The 19,041-nt window shown below is 38.0% G+C and overlaps 1 non-coding gene and 1 pseudogene across 1 annotated transcript; both read left to right on the forward strand.

The window, feature by feature from the left end:
• Positions 1 to 1,677: 1,677 nt before the first annotated feature.
• LOC128560039 (RNA-binding protein with multiple splicing 2-like) lies at positions 1,678 to 2,302 on the forward strand (annotated as a pseudogene).
• A 15,338-nt stretch (positions 2,303 to 17,640) lies between these two features.
• LOC128580011 (U6 spliceosomal RNA) lies at positions 17,641 to 17,747 on the forward strand. The gene has a single exon (XR_008378375.1). It is a non-coding gene; the product is annotated as a U6 spliceosomal RNA (small nuclear RNA).
• The last annotated feature ends 1,294 nt before the right edge of the window (positions 17,748 to 19,041 follow it).

A 19,041-nucleotide genomic window follows, 5' to 3' on the forward strand; every position in this document is an offset into this window, starting at 1 on the left:
AAGGTCTCATTACTTTCTATGAGTTACTTTGGTTTCTTTCTCTACTGTTTGTCAAAGGTCTCACTACTTTATAGGAGTTCCTTTGGTTTCTTTCCCTACTGTTTGTCAAAGGTCTCACTACTTTATAGGAGTTCCTTTGATTTCTTTCTTCCTGTTTACCAATGCTCTCACTTACTCTGAGTGTTGTACCCCATTGGCCCACGACCTGCCAGTTGAAATTCTATGGACGGGGAATTACCCCTTGATTCCCCATAATCTCCCTCTCATTGTTTTCCAAAGGTTTTACTTACCCAAGTGTAGTTACCTCTTTCGGTCCATGACCTGTTCCAAATCCTGTTGACTACACCATTTGTGGGTGCTGCTACGTCACGCTGACACCACGCATAGGAAACAGCCAGTGAGTGGATTGAAAGTACAAGCTTGCAAGAGGTGAGGTTCCCATAGGTACAGGAAAGCCTCGCGTAACCTCTGCCATGGCCATTTATTAAAACATTATACAACAGATGTGTGAAGCCTTACATACAAGGAACACGTGCTTAATGATCATTATGTGCTCTTTCCCCACGAGTTTGACTCCCACCCTGATGCACCACAAATGTTCAAAGTCCAACACTTGCTTGCTAACAAACAACCAATCTTAACTTGTTAGAGCATTAAATTGCTTGAGGCTTGTCTCCAGGCTGCAAAACATCTCCATGACAGCCAGGAGATTGATCTATTCCCAGAGCCTCCTTCCAGAACTGGTGACCATTCCTATAAGCATGGTTCTCAGTCTCCTACACTCACCCTTCTTGGGTATACTCTCTCACAAGATATGCAAGTTTCACTCTTCATCTACATCATAGAACAGCACAGATGGTAAGAGAACACTCAAGAGGGAAAATTCTTCTTTTTAACTCTATTGGTAAGTGAGAAAGTAAGGTAAGTGCACAGAAATAGGAATAAAGCAATAATAAAAGAAAACAAACAGAACTTACAAAACAAATATGTACCCATGAACATAAAATTTATAAGTTGGTAATTGAGGAAAAGATGGAGTTTTATTTTTTTTTCTTTTTCTGGTCTTTAAATAAAACATTTCCTGAGACCCAATAGTGCTCTAAAAGAATATTTGCCCATTGTCCTCTTCTTCAGAGAATTCAGAGCTCTCTCTACTTTTTTAAAGCTCCATTAAGGAAGATCATCCTACTAGAGCACTTAGGGGTCTACAGGGACCAATTCTACTTTCTGGTCAAAAAAGCCTTTACATAAAAGAGGTAAAGACTCCACCTTTTTAAGGTCGCATAATATTCTCCCAGGTGGAGGGAGGGTAATCAGTGAGACCGATATTGCAAGGGTACATGTCAAATCTATTAAGTGTTCTTTCCATCAAAAAATAAATAAAGAATTATATGTGTATATGTATATATGTGCACATACACATATATAAAATCAGTAAAAAAAAAAAAAAAAGAATAGAGTATAAATGTCTTAACACAATAGTTAAGTAATCCGAGGTGAAGAGTATGTTAACCAGTTTGATGTAAGTATTCTAAATTGTATTAAAATCAGCACATTTACCCAATACATTTATTAATGTACACAGTTATGTTTCAATAAAAAAATCATTAAGAGAAAACAAAAAAGCTTTACAGAAAGATAAGCATCCTGAATCTGGATGGTGAGCACAGTAACAGCATGGGCATAGGCTCCAATGGCACTCTGGAGGAGGAAGTTCAGATGCTCTTTGTCAGTGGCCTCCCTGTGGACATTAAACCCAGAGACCTCTACCTACTCTTCTGGCCATTCAAGGGGTATTCAGAGAACCAGATCAAGTTAACCAGGAGACTGGAAGAAATGGAATCCTGGTATAGATATAAGTGTGTTCTCTTTTTTTCCTACCAGCTTGTTGGTTTTGTGATCTTTGACATCTGGGAAGGAAGAGAAGTGAACAAGAATACTTTAAATGGTATTTACTGTGATTCTGAAAACCTGCAAGTCCTGAAGCTAGAGTATGTGAAAGCCAACAACAGAATGGCCAAGATCAAGCTAAGGGCAATGCCAAATCCTAGTAATGTGCACCCTTCCCTAGGAGCACACTTCATCACACAGGACCCATGTGACCAGATGAGGGCTGCTCGGACCCCTGTATCCTCAGATACCTGGACCCCTACCTCTGTACACCACAGAGCTGACCCCAGCCATTTCCCATGCTGCATTCACCCACCCACCCACCACTGCTGCTGCTGCAACCCTTCATGTTCAGATGCAGTGGAATTCTGATACCACCCAGCAAGGATGGAATTATTAGAAGTTCTGTTAGTTCTCCAGTCCAGTAACTGAAGAGTTGGTTCTGGAGCCTGCATGGTGGTGTTAGAATAGGCACCCAGAGATTCTACTGCCCCCAGGCAGCCCATATCGGGCTACTGCTGACCTTCAGAGACCGACTGCCCTCAGAAGTGCTGGGGTCTCACATCAGGGGCAGGGTCCTTTAAGACCTGTGGAGCTGGCGATGGTTGACTGAAGAAAACTAAAGTTAGAAACAGCAGGAGAGAAAGAGACACGACATGCAGAATAGAATTTTCAAAAGTGGGAGCAGAGGGAGCCACCACTAGCTTGTGGGGTTCACAGCAGTAGCACCTGGGTGTTTATTCCACTCAGCTTTTATTGAAGTTTATTTGCTCATTTAGCTCAGATGATAAGCTGAGGAAGAGAACAAATATGTCAGCAGCTTCTCTGAGCAAGCATATCAGCTCCTATTGTTTCTGTGATCATTAACTTTAAGGGTCTGAGCATCCTTGTGAAATCCAAAACTTTTATTATTATTATTATTATTAAATCATAGTTGTGTACATTAATGCAATCATGGGGCACCATAAACTGGTTTTATATACCATTTGACATATTTTCAACACACTGGTTAACATAGCCTTCCTGGCATTTTCTTAGTTATTGTGTTAAGACATTTCTATTCTACATTTAGTAAGTTTCACATGTACCCTTGTAAGATGCACCATAGGTGTGATCCCACCAATCACCCTCCCTCCACCTCCACACCTCTCCTCCCCTCCCTTTTCCCCTTCCCCATATTCGTAGGTTATAACTGGGTTAATAGCTTTCATATGAAAGCCATAAATTAGTTTCATAGTAGGGCTGAGTACATTGGATACTTTTTCTTTTATTCTTGAGATACTTTACTAAGAAGAATATGTTCCAGATCCATCCATGTAAACATGAAAGAGGTAAAGTCTCCATCTTTCTTTAAGGCTGCATAATATTCCATGGTGTACATATACCACAATTTATTAATCTATTTGTGGATCGATGGGCACTTGGGCTTTTTCAGGACTTATCAATTATGAATTGGGCTGCAATAAACATTCTGGTACAAATATCTTTGTTACAATGTGATTTTTGGTCTTCTGGGTATATACCTAGTAGAGGAATTACAGGATTGAATGGCAGATCTATTTTTAGATCTCTAAGTGTTCTCCAAACATCTTTCCAAAAGGAACATATTAGTTTGCATTCCCACCAACAGTGTAGAAGTGTTCCCTTTTCTCCACATCCATGCCAACATCTCTAAGCCTTGTGTGGGGGCAGCCTCCTGTCTATAGTCATACATACATATTTCTAGGGGGGGGTTATCCTCAGTAGTTCACTGGGGAGTAAAATGCCAATGGCATTTTCATCTCTTCATCTCCTCTGAAGAATCAGTGGGACAGACAAATTTTCCTCTGATCTCTATCACAGAGTGTCTTCCCCTGTGATAAGGATATAAGGTATCTTACCCATATTTCAGGGCTTGAGCTGTTCTCTTGATTTCTGCCCCAGTTAAATACAAATCTCCACAATAGTTTTTAGCTTTAACTATTGACTGGGCAGGAAGCATCATAGTTAATGTTTCTTGCCAGGCCTTGTACATAGCCTCCCTCCTCTGTGGTCATTATTTCTTCAGAGTGTTCAGAGACCAAGCAGGGGTGTTTGCAAGCTGTATCCACTACAGGCCAGGCTTCTAGGAAAAGCAGGAAACTTGCTTAGATAAGAAATTTCATGACTGGTTTTAAGGTAAACTAGCCAACTTTTCTTTGTTCTCTCTTACTCAGCTTATTTCTTTGTTTTTCCCTTTTTCTGGGGGTGTTCTCCCTTGCCAATAATGAAGTCTTCAGTCCCCATTCTGTAGGCAAGAATCCTGTCTCGGGTATTGCTTCCTCTTTACCTTCCCTCTTCTTCCTTAGCCCTGTGCACTCTTAAGTCCCCAAGGCCTTTCAAGAGGATTTGATGACCTTCCTGTTGAGACACTCAGATCCAGCTCTGACACCACACTGGGACCCAGAAAAGCCTGATCTCCTACCAAACTTCCTTCTGTAGCTCCACTTCCAGGAAATAAGGCATTTAATTTTGCATGTTTGTAGAATGAATTTAGACACTTAAACTTATAAACACATGTGAGTATACAGTTTGTTCTTCCACTATGTCACCAGAGCAATGGGTCCTGGCCAGCAATGGTTCATCAAACCTGGTCCCTCTCCACACCACCCTTGCCCTGCCCACTTCAGGGAGACCTGAGCCCTGTCACCATTCTGCCCTGATGGTCTGGCATCCCCACCACCCACACACAATTCCAGGGTCCACAACCACCCAAAAAATATGTTTGTTTTCTCATTCCAAATCAGAGTCCTCCACTTTCTTCAAAGATAGGCCAGTGGTCTGAAGAAAACCTTTCTCTGTCCACCGTCCTTACTTCTCCATTGCATACTGCCTGTTGTTGCTCATTCCTTCCAAAACTCAAAACCAACCCAAATCATGAAAAGTATTTTTGTACCCTATGTAACAAAACATTTATGCATCATAAAGGGTTTTTCATGTGTGTACCATTAATTATTAAAGAGAGATTGTTCATCCCATCAGACAAGTTTAAAGTTTAGTTTGAGGCATGAAGAAAAAAAGGGTCCCCATTCTTCAACAATAAGACTTTCTGTTAGGTATTAGTTTAAAAAAAATAAAGGAGGAATTGTGCAATTTTATTTGGTTTTATGCTTGCTCTTTAGCCGCAGCTGTTACTGTCTTGCCGTTTCAGACTTAGGAGACTTAGGAGGCCATTATAATTGCTGATCCTTTGAGAATGTGAAACTGCATAGTATATGAAATTTAAAATAAAAAAAAAATTACAGAAAGCAGGCACTTAACTGCCTTACACTGACTCATGACCAAAATCAATTTCACCAAGAAAAAATACAAGAAATTATTTTATCTGGTGTTAAAATCTTCTATTGTGGTAAAATTCACTGATCAATCTGGTAACATCTCGATAGGACAGCAGGAAAGCCAGATAGTGCAGAAAGGAGATCTACTCCAGGTAGATTCAGCCTACTACCTGGCTGAGTGACACTCTGAGTCCCTAATTTCCTCATTTGCATAAAGATATAACACTGACTTCTACCTCCCAAAATATGTATCACTCTAAGAAGATGACCTTTGAAGAACTTTAAGAGGAATCTGAAATGGAATGGTCTCAAGTTGCCTGAAGTCCTATTATGAGGAGCACAAGGAGAGCTTCCTAGACATTACCCTGAGCAGACATTTTCCAAGGTTCAATTTGACACTTTCAGGTCCAGTTCCTGACACTCAATGCTGGGTCTGTCATCAGGAGCCTTAGGGCATGAGAAGTGGCCCTTAGAGCTGAGCTGAGCTGCTGTGAGGCAAGTGTCCACAGCAAAGGAAAAGCCACCAGTGGAGGCAAACCACATAGCGTGGGACTGTACTGCTGCTGGACACCAGAACCCCCAGGACAGAGGACTGCACCATGGGTGCTGAAACTGTGCCTGCATACTGCTACAGTCATGATGGCACCAGGAAGGAGGATTCCCCCACAAAGTGTCCTAGGACAGTGAATATCATTGAGGGTATTTAAAATCTGATATCTGAGCTTCCTTTACACACAAAATCAATTCCGGATGGCATTTAGAGCAAAATATATAAATATGTAACATAGGACATAAAACATAATTTAGAAAAATATCTTTAATAGCAAGGGGTTTCTGAAACTAAATCTAGAAAGTATTTATCATATCCAGGAAAAGATATTCTAACATTGGTGACATGCTCTAAGAATCTAAAGATAAAGTTCAACATGTATAATACCATGTCTATACTAACCACTAAGACAATGTTTTCTAATAAATTGTGAGATGTATCATTTGCATCAATTTTAACATTTAACATTTATCATTATTTTATATACCTGAATTAAAAAATTTAACAACTAGAATATGAAGAAGCAAATGTTTCTTATAACTTAAAAAGTTTTCATTGTAATTTTTGGAAAATCTCTTTTCAAATAATATTCATGTGGATATTTGTCTTGTGTCATTCTTATGATTACATAATATGGAATAGAGAAGCAAAATACATTAGAAAGGTATTCTTAAAATTTGTTCCACAGACTAAATTGTTGTAAATCTCTTTTCAACTTACCTTGTCCATGATTTACCTGTGCTGATCAGAACTATTAGTGATGGGGCTTTTTTTTTTTTTTTGAGAACCTTATCTTATGCCTGTGGGATTATCTTTGCAACCTTCTCATACATCCTTTGCAACCTTTGAAGCTGATAGTATCATTCCAAGTTGGAAGGCTTTTAGACCAAATTAATGTTATTATGACTTCCTCTTCCAGAGTTTTAACACTATCAAATTTAAGATGGGTCTGTCTTTGAAAGATATGAAATTGTGTACTCTAGGATGAATGGAATACACTATTATTCTCTTTGACTACCCTTTTTCTCAGTGTTAAGTTATGGTACCTCATCTGCTGTATTCTGCTCTATTGCTGAAGAAATGGAGTTCAATATAGTTTTACATAAATTGATCACCTCCATTTACTTTTTTCCTAGCTATTAAAGATGTTAGAGTTGTTAGTGATAAACTAGAATTCTTATTTTATATGTGGAGAAGTAGCTTTATAAAATATAATAAAATAAATACATTGAGCAGCAAAATACAAATCATAAAATATTTTTATTTTTGTTTATTTATTTATTTATTTATTTATTTTTGAGATAGAGTTTCACTATGTCACCCTCAGTAGAGTGCCAGGGCTTCACAGCTCACAGCAACCTCAAAGTCTTGGGCTTAAGTGATTCTCTTGTCGCAGCCTCCTAAGTAGCTGAGACTACAGTTGCCTGCCACAATGCCCGGCTATTTTTCTGTTCCAGTTGTTATGGTTGCTTAGCTGGCCTTGGCTGGGTTTGAACCCATCAGCCTCGGTGTATGTGGATAATGCCATAACCACTGTGCTGTGTTATTTTATAGGCATTAATCCCATAAAATATTTTTAAATAACAAGAGTGATAACTTTCAAAAGACTTGGGAAAAGTTGAACATTAAAATTTCTCTCCCTATCCCATTGGAAATGGCTGCAACACCAACAATAAATAAATTGGACATCGTCAAGCTAAAAAGTTCCTATATAGCAAAGGGAACAACAATTAAAGCAAACAGACCACATAGAGAATGGAAGACAATATTTGCATGTTACATATCTGACAAAGGCCCAATAAACAGAATCTACAGAGAACTCAAACTAATCAAAAGAAATAAGCAAACAACCCTATTTGTCACTGGGCAAGAGAATGAACAGAACCTTCTCCCAAGAAGACAGAAGAATGGCCAACAAACATATGAAAAAATGCTAAATGTCACTAATAATCAGAGAAATGGAAATCAAAAACACCTTGAGATAATACCTAACCCCAGGAAGAACAGCCCACATCACAAAGTCTCAAAGTTGCAGATGATAGTGTGGGTGTGGAGAGAAGAAACACTTATAGACTCCTGCTGGGATTGCAAACTAATACATCCTGTTTTGGAAAGAAGGATGGAAAATTCTCAAAGAGCTGAAAAAAGACCTTCCATTTGATCCTTCAATTCCATTACTAGTTTTCTATACAGAACAGTGGTTCTCAACCTTCCTAATGCCACAAACCTTTAATACAGTTCCTCATGTTGTGGTGACTCCCAATCATAAAATTATTTTCATGAAGTAGCAACAAACATAATTTTATGGTTAGGGTCACCACAACATAAGGAACTGTATTAAAGGGTGGCTGCATTAGGAAGGTTGAGAACCACTGACCTAAAAAAAAAAAAAAATCATTTTGCTATAAGTGTATTTGCAATCAAATGTTTATAGCAGCTCAAATCACAATCACAAAGATGTGGAACAACCTTCGTGCCCATCAACCCATGAATTAATAAATAAACTTTGTTATCTGTGTACTACAAAATACTATTCAGCCATAAAGACAGAAGGAGACTTCACATCTCTTCTATTTATCTGGAAGGATTTGGAGAACACTCTCCTAAGTAAAGTCTCACAAGAATGGAAAAGCAATCACACAGTGTTCTACATGCCCACAAGAGAGAAAAACATAGTTAAATTAAGGAACGGGGGTAAGCGCTCACTTACATAATACAATATAGGGTATATGGGACAGTACCTGAATAAAGGATTCAACATCAACTTGGACTTTACCTAATAAACACAAGCAAGGTAGCCTAATTATATAAACCCTTACATTAATCTGAAATTTAAAAAAAAAATCTGTCCTTATTTTATCAGTATGAGCAATTGTCTCTGTAAGTTTCATTCCAAATTAAATTCATCAACCATGGAACTTATGTTTCTCTCTTTTTCTTCATTCTCATTAACCCTTTAATCCTGTACCTATTGATCCTATAAACCTCCTTATGATTAGTCACTTCACAAGTAGATGCATTATGGTCTCTCTTGTGGTTTTTTGCCCTCTTACTACTCTAATCAACTCCACTTTTAGGTTTGTAGACACAGGAATGGGTTTTGATGATCCTTCATAAATCTGTTGAGTGGAAAAGAAACTCATACAGTTTATGATTTAGGATGTTGACCAAAAGTTTTCTAGAGATACTGATTTTAGGAAGGTTGAATTAAGTGAACATGAAGCCATGAACTCACACATAGAAGCCATTCACCCATCTATTCAGGCTAGTGTGTTGTGTGTGGGGTCACAGTGTATGGCACTTGCCTCATGGTATGCTCAAACCTAAGAATCTGGACATTTGAATCTCCATCTTTCCGAGAATTTTCTTGGATAGGCCAGCTATTACCAAATATGGTGATTTAATATGCTTTGGCAAATCATATCCTCCCACCTATGAGAGGGTTTTTTCCAGAAACTCACTTCTTAACATCGTGTTACCTGTTGCTGTGACATCAAGTTACCATAATTTGTGTCCATCACCTATCTTTTAAAAATCAGCCCTTGGAGCTAATTTACCCTAACTTGTCACACTGATATGGGGTACTACTTGGGTCATATATATCCGTGGGTCATTAATGTACTGCCAATCTGTTCTTTTTTTTATTTTTTTGTCCATTATTTGGTGACACATGACACCCATGATTAACATCATAAGTTAGAATGGATGCATTGACTTTAAGAGGAAAAGAAAGGGGCACTTGTGGCTCAAAAAGTAGGCTGCCAGCCCCATATACTGGGGGTGGCAGGTTCAAACCTGGCCCTGGCCAAAAAAAAAGAAGAAAGAAAAAGAAAAGAAAAAGGGTTTTGACAAGGAATTTCCTGAACACAATATCTCCATTTAAAAAGAAAGACTAACTCTTATAGACTAACTCTCCACATTTTAAGGCATGGAATTTAAATGAGACTGACATGTCTCAAGGAGTGAAATAGGAAATAGAAAAAGTTATAAGACTTATTTGATAATAAATGCACAAATAACAGTTATCCTGAACTACAAAAGAGAAATGTGGTCAAGGTCAGATGTATTTGTCACTTTAGGTCTCCAGTTTCTAGGAACTCATTTTGTCATTAAAATGAACAGTTTGATGTGTAGAAAATGTTTAATTATGGAGCAGAAAGGTAATTGCATTGACCTTGTGGATACCAATGAGTGCACATTCATGGCTTTTAGGCTTTGTGGACCTGCTTCCTTTGGCTGCCACATAGCAGGGTGCTAAGGTCTCTGACAGAAAGTTGTGAGAAGATGAATGGATAGTGTTTCCTGCCATGGGATTCTTTGTTTAGAAAGCACATATGGGAGGGAGGGAGGCAAGATGGCTGACTAAAGCCAGCTTGCAGCAGAGACTCCTGCCCAGAGGGAGAAATAATGTCCAGAAATAACCCAATAAAGCAGAAGATTGAGAGCTGAGCTGAGAGAGAGGATCAAAAGTTTCACATCACCCCTGCTGTGACAATCTTGGACTCCAAGGAAATAAATTTCAGGTACAAAGCCCATCCCAAAGAGTATGGGAATCTTTCCCTTCCCCACTCCCAGGAGAGCAGCTTGAGGTAAGTGGAGAACATAGGACATTTTGTTTCACCAAAGGGGAGAGAACAACTGAGGGCTGGGACTCCTTCCATGGAGAGATATTACTGCAAGCCCAGGGAGTCTCTTGCCTGGACCAAAAGTTGACTTAATATTCTCCCTACCTTCCTGAACTCCCAATCCACCCCTCCTCACTCTCCTGGCAGTCTGGAACACTACCCCCTGCAAAGTCCATAGCATTTGGCATGTACATGCTAGAGTGAGGTGCCTCATGAGCCATGGGGCAGTTGCACTGAAACTAAAACTTTAATAGAGGCAGGGAGTCACAAGGGGAGAAAGACCTGCCCCATGTTGGAAAAAGCATAGCTCAGGACCCATGCTACCAGCCACCAGGGATGAGGCCCACCGGCTCCCCAGCTCAGCATCCAGTGGTAGGTGCCTAGGCTCCCCACTGGGCTGCTGCAACTGGCGGCCAGGGAGGTGACTCCTGTGAAGCTCCTGAGACCTGGGTCCCATGGCCTGCAAGTCCAACTTCCAGCTTCCTGCCTTGCTCCTGTGGCCCTAGGCCAGGGGTCAGTGGCTACATCCTCTGGTTCCCCACCTGGCTCCTGTGACCCTTGCAGCCAGTTGCAAAGCTCTCCAGATCCCCACCACCAGCAAGCTGAACACAGCAATACCACAGACCATCAGCACCATCCCGGAGAGTGAAAGCGCCACACCTGACAGCGGTCGTGGCTCCAAAGCCCCTCCCATTAGGGTTAAGTTGAGCTGCCAGTGGACCCCCCTCTGCCTAGATGCTAAGGAACTTTTGAAGTCTCCCACCTAATTAGTATTTGTGTTGACTGGGAGGGACAATTGTTTTGGAACTCTTGACCAGGGCTGATAACCCAGGGACCCAACAAGATTGTATTCTGGTTGTGTTGTTGTGGGAATGTGGAATACTCCCTTTCCAATTGCCACCTGTGGGGGGGTATCTTAGTTGTTTATATATATATATATCCACATCTGAGATTTCAGCCCAAAGGCACTGATTCACTAGAATTGGATAGAGACTAGCTGAATACCAGCCAGTGCCATCTAGCCCCACCATACCAAGCAGGTCTCCAGAGTTTCAGGCTGTAGTTCTGCATGGGACCTTTGTAAAGCTCTAAGGGAAAAACTTCAAACACCAGTCCCAGTTCTTTGTTAAAGGGCTGATTAATTACAACTCCAACAGCTCTCAATTCAATTTCAAATTGCCAGCTTCTTTAGCCAAATGGTGAAAAATAATCATGGGGCAGAATCAGTAGAAAAACTCAGGCAACATCAATAATCAGAGTAAATCAACTCCCCCAAGGAATGACAAAGGAGACACAACAGAGATCCCATTCATAAACAAATGGCTGAGATGTCAGAAATCAAATTCAGAATTTGGATTGCAAATAAGATTAACAGAATGGAAGTAAAGATGGAATTAGAAATTCAAGGAGAAATTCAAAACTTGTCTCAAGAACTCAATGAATTCAAAGACAAAAATCTCGAAAGATTTTGACACATTGAGGGAAGAACTTGCAGCCCTCAAAGATCTGAGAAATACAGTAGAATCCCTCAGTAACAGAATGAAGCAGGCAGAAGAAAGGATTTCAGACATTGAAGACAAAGCTTTTGAATGCTCCCAAAAGCTCAAAGAGGAAGAGAAGTGGAGAGCAAAAATGGATGATTTCCTGAGAGAATTGTGGGACTACTCCAAAAGAGCAAACATTCACCTCATAGAAATCCCTGAAGAAGAATATTGTATGAAAGGCACAGACATTCTACTGCAAGAGATAATTGAGGAGAACTTCCCAAGCATGGCAAGAGATACTGAAATTTAGATGGCAGACAGTTGCAGAACCCCAACATGAAGCATCTTCTGGACACATTGTAATTAACTTCGCCAAAGTTAATAAGAAGGAGAAAATTCTGCAAGCAGCCAGACATAAGAAAATCATGACCTACAAGGGGAAGAATATTAGACTGACTGCAGATCTCTCTGCTGAAATCTTTCAACCCAGAAGAGGATGGTCATTTGAACTTCAATCTCCTAAAACAAAACAACTTTCAGCCCAGGATCCTGTATCCAGCTAAATTGAGCTTCATGTATGACAGAGAAGTTAAATAATTTAATGACATACACACATTGAAGAAGTTTGCCATAACCAAACCAATTCCTCAGGATATCCTCAGATCCATCCTCCACAATGACCAGCACAATGCTCTACCACAAAAGTAAACTCACTCTGAAATTATTGACCAAAACCCAATTTCCACACTGGTGAAAATATTCTAAATGTCCACTGCACTTTTGAAAAACTTGACACCCAAAATACTACCAGGCTTATCAATATTCTCAATTAATGTGAACAGCTTAAACTTTTCTCTTAAGAGGTATAGGTTGGCTGACTGGATATAAAACTCAGACCAGAGATCTGCAGTACACAAGAATCTCATCTTACCTTAAAGGATAAATATAGACTCCGGGTGAAGAGATGGGCATCTGTAATCCAGGCAAATGGAAATCAGAAAAAAGCAGGGGTGGCATTTTTTTTTACTTAATTATTATTTTTATTAAATCATAGCTGTGTACATTAATGCAATCATGGGGTACCATACACTGGTTTTTATAGACTGTTTGACACATTTTCATCACATTGGTTAACATAGCCTTCCTGGCAGGGGTGGCAATTTTATTTGCAGATAAATTAGGCTTTAAACCAACAAAAGTAAGGAAAGACAAGGATGGTAACTTCATATTTGTTAAGGGAAACACTCAACATGATGAAATGCCAATTATTAACATTTATGCACCCAAACTGAATGCTCCTCAATTTATAAGGGATATCCTAAAATATGTGAGCAATTTAATATCTCCCAGCACCATAGTAGTTGGAGAATTTAACACCCCTTTGGCAGTGTTGGATATATCCTCCAATAAGAAACTAAGCAAAGAAATTTTCGATTTCTTTGAATTTAAAATTGAAATTAAAATTGAATTTAACAGACATCTACAGAACATTTCATTCAAACAAAACTGAATACACATTCTTCTCATGAGCCCATGGAACATCCTCCAAAATTTATCACATCTTAGGTTAAAAGACTAACCACAGTAAATTTAAAAGTATAGAAATTATTCCTTGTATTTACTCAGATCATCACACAATAAAAGCTGAACTCACAAATAGCAGGATTCTGCATATTTATACAAAGACATGGAAACTAAATAACCTTATACTGAATAATAGCTGGGTCACAGATGAGATTAACAAGGAAATTGCCAAATTGTTGGAACAAAGCATTCATGAAGGCATGAATTATCAGAACCTGTGGGATACTGCAAAGGCAGTCCTAACAGGGAAATTTATAGTGTTGCAAGCTTTCCCCAAGAGAACAGAAAGAGAAGACGTCAACAACCTAATGGGACATCTCAAGCAACTGGAAAAGGAAGAACATTCCAACCCCAAACCCAGAAGAAGAAAAGAAATAACTTAAATTAGAGCAGACTTAATTGAAATAGAAAACAAAAGAATTATTCAAAAGATCAATTAATTAAAATGGTGTTTTTTTTTAAATTCAATAAAATTGATAAGCTTTTGTCTAATCTAACCAAAAATAGAAAATTAAAGTCTATAATATCAGCAATCAGAAATGACAAAGGCAAAAATACAAAAGACACTTCAGAAATTTAAAGAATCCTTAATGAATACTACAAAAACCTTTATTCTTAAAAATATGAAAATCTGAAAAAAATTGACCAATACTTGGAATCATGCCAACTTCCTAGATGTACTCAGAAAGAATTGGAAATGCTGAACAGATCTACATCAAGTACTGAATCAGTATCAACTATATGAAATCTTCCAAAAAAGAAGAGTCTGGGCCCAGATGGCTTCACATCATAATTCTACCAAACTTTTAAAGGAGAACTAGTAACTATATTATTTAACCTTTTCCAAAACATCTAAAAAGAAGGAATACTTCCCAGGGTGGCACCTGTGGCTCAAAGGAGTAGGGTGCTGGCCCCATATGCTGGAGGTGGCAGGTTCAAACCCAGTCTTGACCAAAACTGTAAAAAAAAAAAAAAGAAAAGAAAAGAAAGAAAAGAAAAAGATGAATACTTCCCAACACATTCTATGAAGCATGTATCACCCTGATCCACAAACCAGGAAAAGACCCAATAAGAAAAGAAAACTATACACCAATATCTTTAATGAACATACATGCAAAAATATTCAATAAGATGCTAGCAAATAGAATCCTGTAACATATCAAACAAATTATACATCATGACCAAGTGGATTTTATCCCAGGGTCTCAAGGTTGGCTCAATATAAATAAATCTATAAATATAATTCATCACACAAACAAAATAAAAAACAAACACCATACAATTCTATCAATTGATGCAGAAAAAGCTTTTGACCTTATTCAGCATCCTTTCATAATCAGAACACTTAAGAAAATAGGTATAGAAGGGACTTTTCTTAAACTGAGAGAGGCCATCTACAGCAAACCCACAGCCAATATCATATTTAATGGAGTAAAATTGAAAACATTTCCACTCAGATCAGGAAACAGGCAAGGTGGCCCATTGTCTCCATTGTATATATATATACATATATAGTGTTGCAAGGCTTTCTCAAGAGAACAGAAAGTTCATATACAGAAATTTCCTCAACAGAATAGGAACAGTTTTTTTTGCAGTTATTGGCTGGGGCTAGGTTTGAACCTGCCACCTCTGGTATATGGGGCCGGTGCCCTACTGCTTTTAGCCACAGGCTACACCCTATACTTTTTTAATATTGTAATGGAAGACTTAGCCATCACAATAAGGAAACAGAAGGCCATCAAGTGTATACAAATAGGGTCAGAAGAGATCAAAATTTCACTCTTCACAGATACTATGATAGTCTACCCTGAAAACCCCAGAGACTTAACCACAAAATTCTTAGAAGTGATCAAGGAATTCAGTAGCATCTCAGGATACAAAATCAATACTCACAAATAAGTAGCTTTTATATATACCAATAATAGTCAAGCTAAAAAACAAACAAACAAAAAAAAAAAAACAACAATAGTCAAAGACTCTATACCCTTTACAGTTGTGCCAAAGATGATGAACTATTTGGGAATTTACATAACAATGGATGTGAAAGATCTCTATAAAGAGAATTACAAAGCTCTGAGAAAAGAAAGAGCTGAAGATGTTAAAAAAATGGAAAAACATACCATGCTCGAGGCTAGGCAGAATAAACATTGTTAAAATGTCCATATTACCCAAAGCAGTTAAAAAATTTAATGCAATCCCTTTCAAAGCACCACCGTCAAACTTTAAAGAACATGAAAAAATAGTACTTCTTTTTTACATGGTATAAGAAAAAACCTCAAAGAGCCAAGACATTACTCAGAAATAAAACAAATCAGGAGGAATCATGCTTCCAGACTTCAAACTATACTATAAATCTATAGTGATCAAAACAGCATGGTATTTTCACAAAAATACAGAAGTAGATGTGTGAAACAGAATTGAGAAACAAGAGATGAACTCAGATGCTATTGTCATTTGATCTTAGATAAACCCATCAAAAATATAAATTGGGGGGAAGATTCCCTATTTAACAAATGGTGCTGGGAGAATAAGATGGCAACTTATAGAAGACTGAAACTGGACCCACACCTTTCACCATTATCAAACATTGACTTTCACTGGAAAAAAATTTAAACTTAAGACATAAAACTGTAAAGATTCTTGGAGAGAATGCAAGAGAAACACTTGAAGAAATTGACCTGGGAGAAAAATTTACAAGGAGGATACCTGCGGGCAATTGAAGCAACACCAAAAATATGTTACTGTGATATGATCAAACTAAAAATCTTCTCCACAGCCAAGAACACAGTAAATAAAGCAAGTAGACAGCCCTCAGAATGAGAGAGGATATTTGCAGGTTATGCTTTTGACAAAGGTTTGATATCCCAAATCCACAGAGAACTCAAAGTTATTAATAAGGAAAGAACAAGTAATGTGGGCAAGGACTTGAACAGAAGCTTCTCTGAAGAAGATAGGCACATGTCCTACAGACACATGAAAAAATGCTCATTCTCTTTAATCATCAGAGAAATGCAAATCAAAACCACTTTGAGGTATCATCTAACTCCAGTAAGAGTGGCTCACATAACAAAATCCCCAAACCGTAGATGTTGACGTGGATGTGGAGAAAAGGGAATACTTCTGCACTGCTGGTGGGAGTACAAGCTAATATGTCCCTTTTGGAAAGAAGTATGGAGAATACTCAGGGATCAAAAAGTAAGCCTGTCATCTGATCCTGCAATTCCTCTACTAGGTATATACCCAAAAGATCAAAAATCACTTTATAACAAAGATATTTGCACCAGATTTTTCACTGCAGCTCAGTTTATAATTGCCAAGTCATGGAAGAAGCCCAAGTGTCCATCAACAAATGAATGGATTAATAAATTGTGTTATGTGTATGCCATGAAATATTATGCAGTCTTAAAAATGATGGAGACTACCTCTTTTATATTTACCTAAATGAAGCTAGAAAATATCCTACTTAGTAAAGTATCTCAAGAATGGAAAAAAAAAATATCCAATTTACTCAATACTATTATAAAACCAATTTACAATCATTCACACATTCATATGAAGAACAGATCACAACTATGGCCAAAGATGAAGGAGGGAGGAGGGGTGATGGGAGCAAAGGGGGAGGTCAGATAGAGGGAGGGTGAATGGTGAGATCACAACTATGGTGAATAATGCAAGGGTACATGTCAGACTATTTAGTATAGAGTATAAATGTCTTAACACAATAACTAAATAAGTGAGATGAGGTATATATTAACCAGTGTGATGTGAACGTTCCTAATTCTATATGAAATCAGCACATTGTACCCCATAAATGCATCATACGCAATCTATGTGTTTACAATTTAATAAAATAAAATAAAAGAAAATAGAAAGGACATGTGAGAATCATCAAATACCCTGTGTCTATCTCTTAGATCAATGCATGGAGAACTTAGGACATGTTGCATACTGTTGTTGTTAGTCCTGAGTTTTCTTCATTTATTTACAAGGCATGTCTATAACTCACTAACCTTCACTGACCCCAAATTTGTGTCTAGAAATTTATTAATATATCCAGGTCATAGATGCAGGAGCTAGCCTACACCTCCATAGTTATAAACATCTTTTCCCCTCACTCACCTTTTTACATGGCCACAACAATTCTATAACTTTTTATTGTGGCAATGAGTAATATAACTTCATGATGTGACTGTCAACAAAATACATGCACCATGCTTGCTTCGGCAGCACATATACTAAAACTGGAACAATACAGAGAAGATTAGCATGGCCCCTGCACAAGAATGACACGCAAATTCATAAAGCATTCCATATTTTTTGGGGGAGGGGCCAATGGTAATCAGAAAAAAGCAGGTGTTGCAATTCTACTTGCAGATACAATATGCTTTAAACCAACAAAAGGAAGGATAAGAATGGTCACTTCATATTTGTTAAGGGTAATACCCAATACGATGAGATTTCAATTATTAATATTTATGCACCCAACCAGAATGCAGCTCAATTTATAAGAGAAACTCTAACAGACATGAGTAACTTGATTTTCTCCAGCTCCATAATAGTTGGGGATTTCAACACTCCTTTGGCAATGTTGGATCAATCCTCCAATAAGCAGCTGAGAGAAGAAACTTTAGATTGAAACCTAACCATCCAACATTTGGATTTAGCAGATATATACAGAATATTTCATCCCAACAAAACTGAATACACATATTTCTCATCAGCCCACAGAACATACTCCAAAATCAATCACATCTTAGGTCACAAGTCTAACCTCAGTAAATTTAAAGGAATAAAAATTATTCCTTGCATCTTTTTGGACCACCATGGAATAAAAGTTGAACTCACTAACAATAAGAATCTTCATACTCATACAAAAACATAGAAGGTAAATAACCTTATGCTGAATGATAGTTGGGTCAGAGATGAGATTAAAGAGAAAATTGCCAAATTTTTGGAACAAAATGACAATGAAGACACAAATTATAAGAACCTCTGGGATACCATAAAGGCAGTCGTAAGAGGGAAATTTATAGGACTGAAAGCCTTCCTCAAGAGAATGAAAAAAGAGGAAGTTAACAACTTCATGGGACATCTCAAGCAACTGGAAAAGGAAGAATATTCCTACCCCAAACCAAGTAGAAGAAAAGAAATAACCAAAATTAGAGCAGAATTAAATGAAATTGAAAACAAAAGAATTATACAACAGATCAATAAATCAAAAAGTTGGTTTTTTGAAAAGGTCAATAAAATAGATAAAACTTTGGCTAACCTAACCAGGAAAAACTGAGTAAAATCTCTAATCTCATCAATCAGAAACAACAAAGACGAAATAACAACAGACTTCTCAGAAATTCAAAAAATTCTTAATGAATATTACAAGAAACTTTATTCTTGGAAATATGAAAATCTGAAGGAAATTTACCAATACTTATGCCACCTTCCAAGACTTAGCCAGAATCAAGTGGAAATGTTGAACAGGCCCATATCAAGTTCTGAAATACCATCAACAATACAAAAACTCCCTAAAAAGAAAAGCCCAGAACCAGATGGTTTCACGTCAGAATTCTACCAAGCCATTAAAGAGGAACTAGTGCCTGTATTACTCAACCTGT

Source organism: Nycticebus coucang, chromosome 2 (genome assembly GCF_027406575.1).
Source record: "Nycticebus coucang isolate mNycCou1 chromosome 2, mNycCou1.pri, whole genome shotgun sequence".
Lineage (NCBI taxonomy): Eukaryota > Metazoa > Chordata > Mammalia > Primates > Lorisidae > Nycticebus > Nycticebus coucang.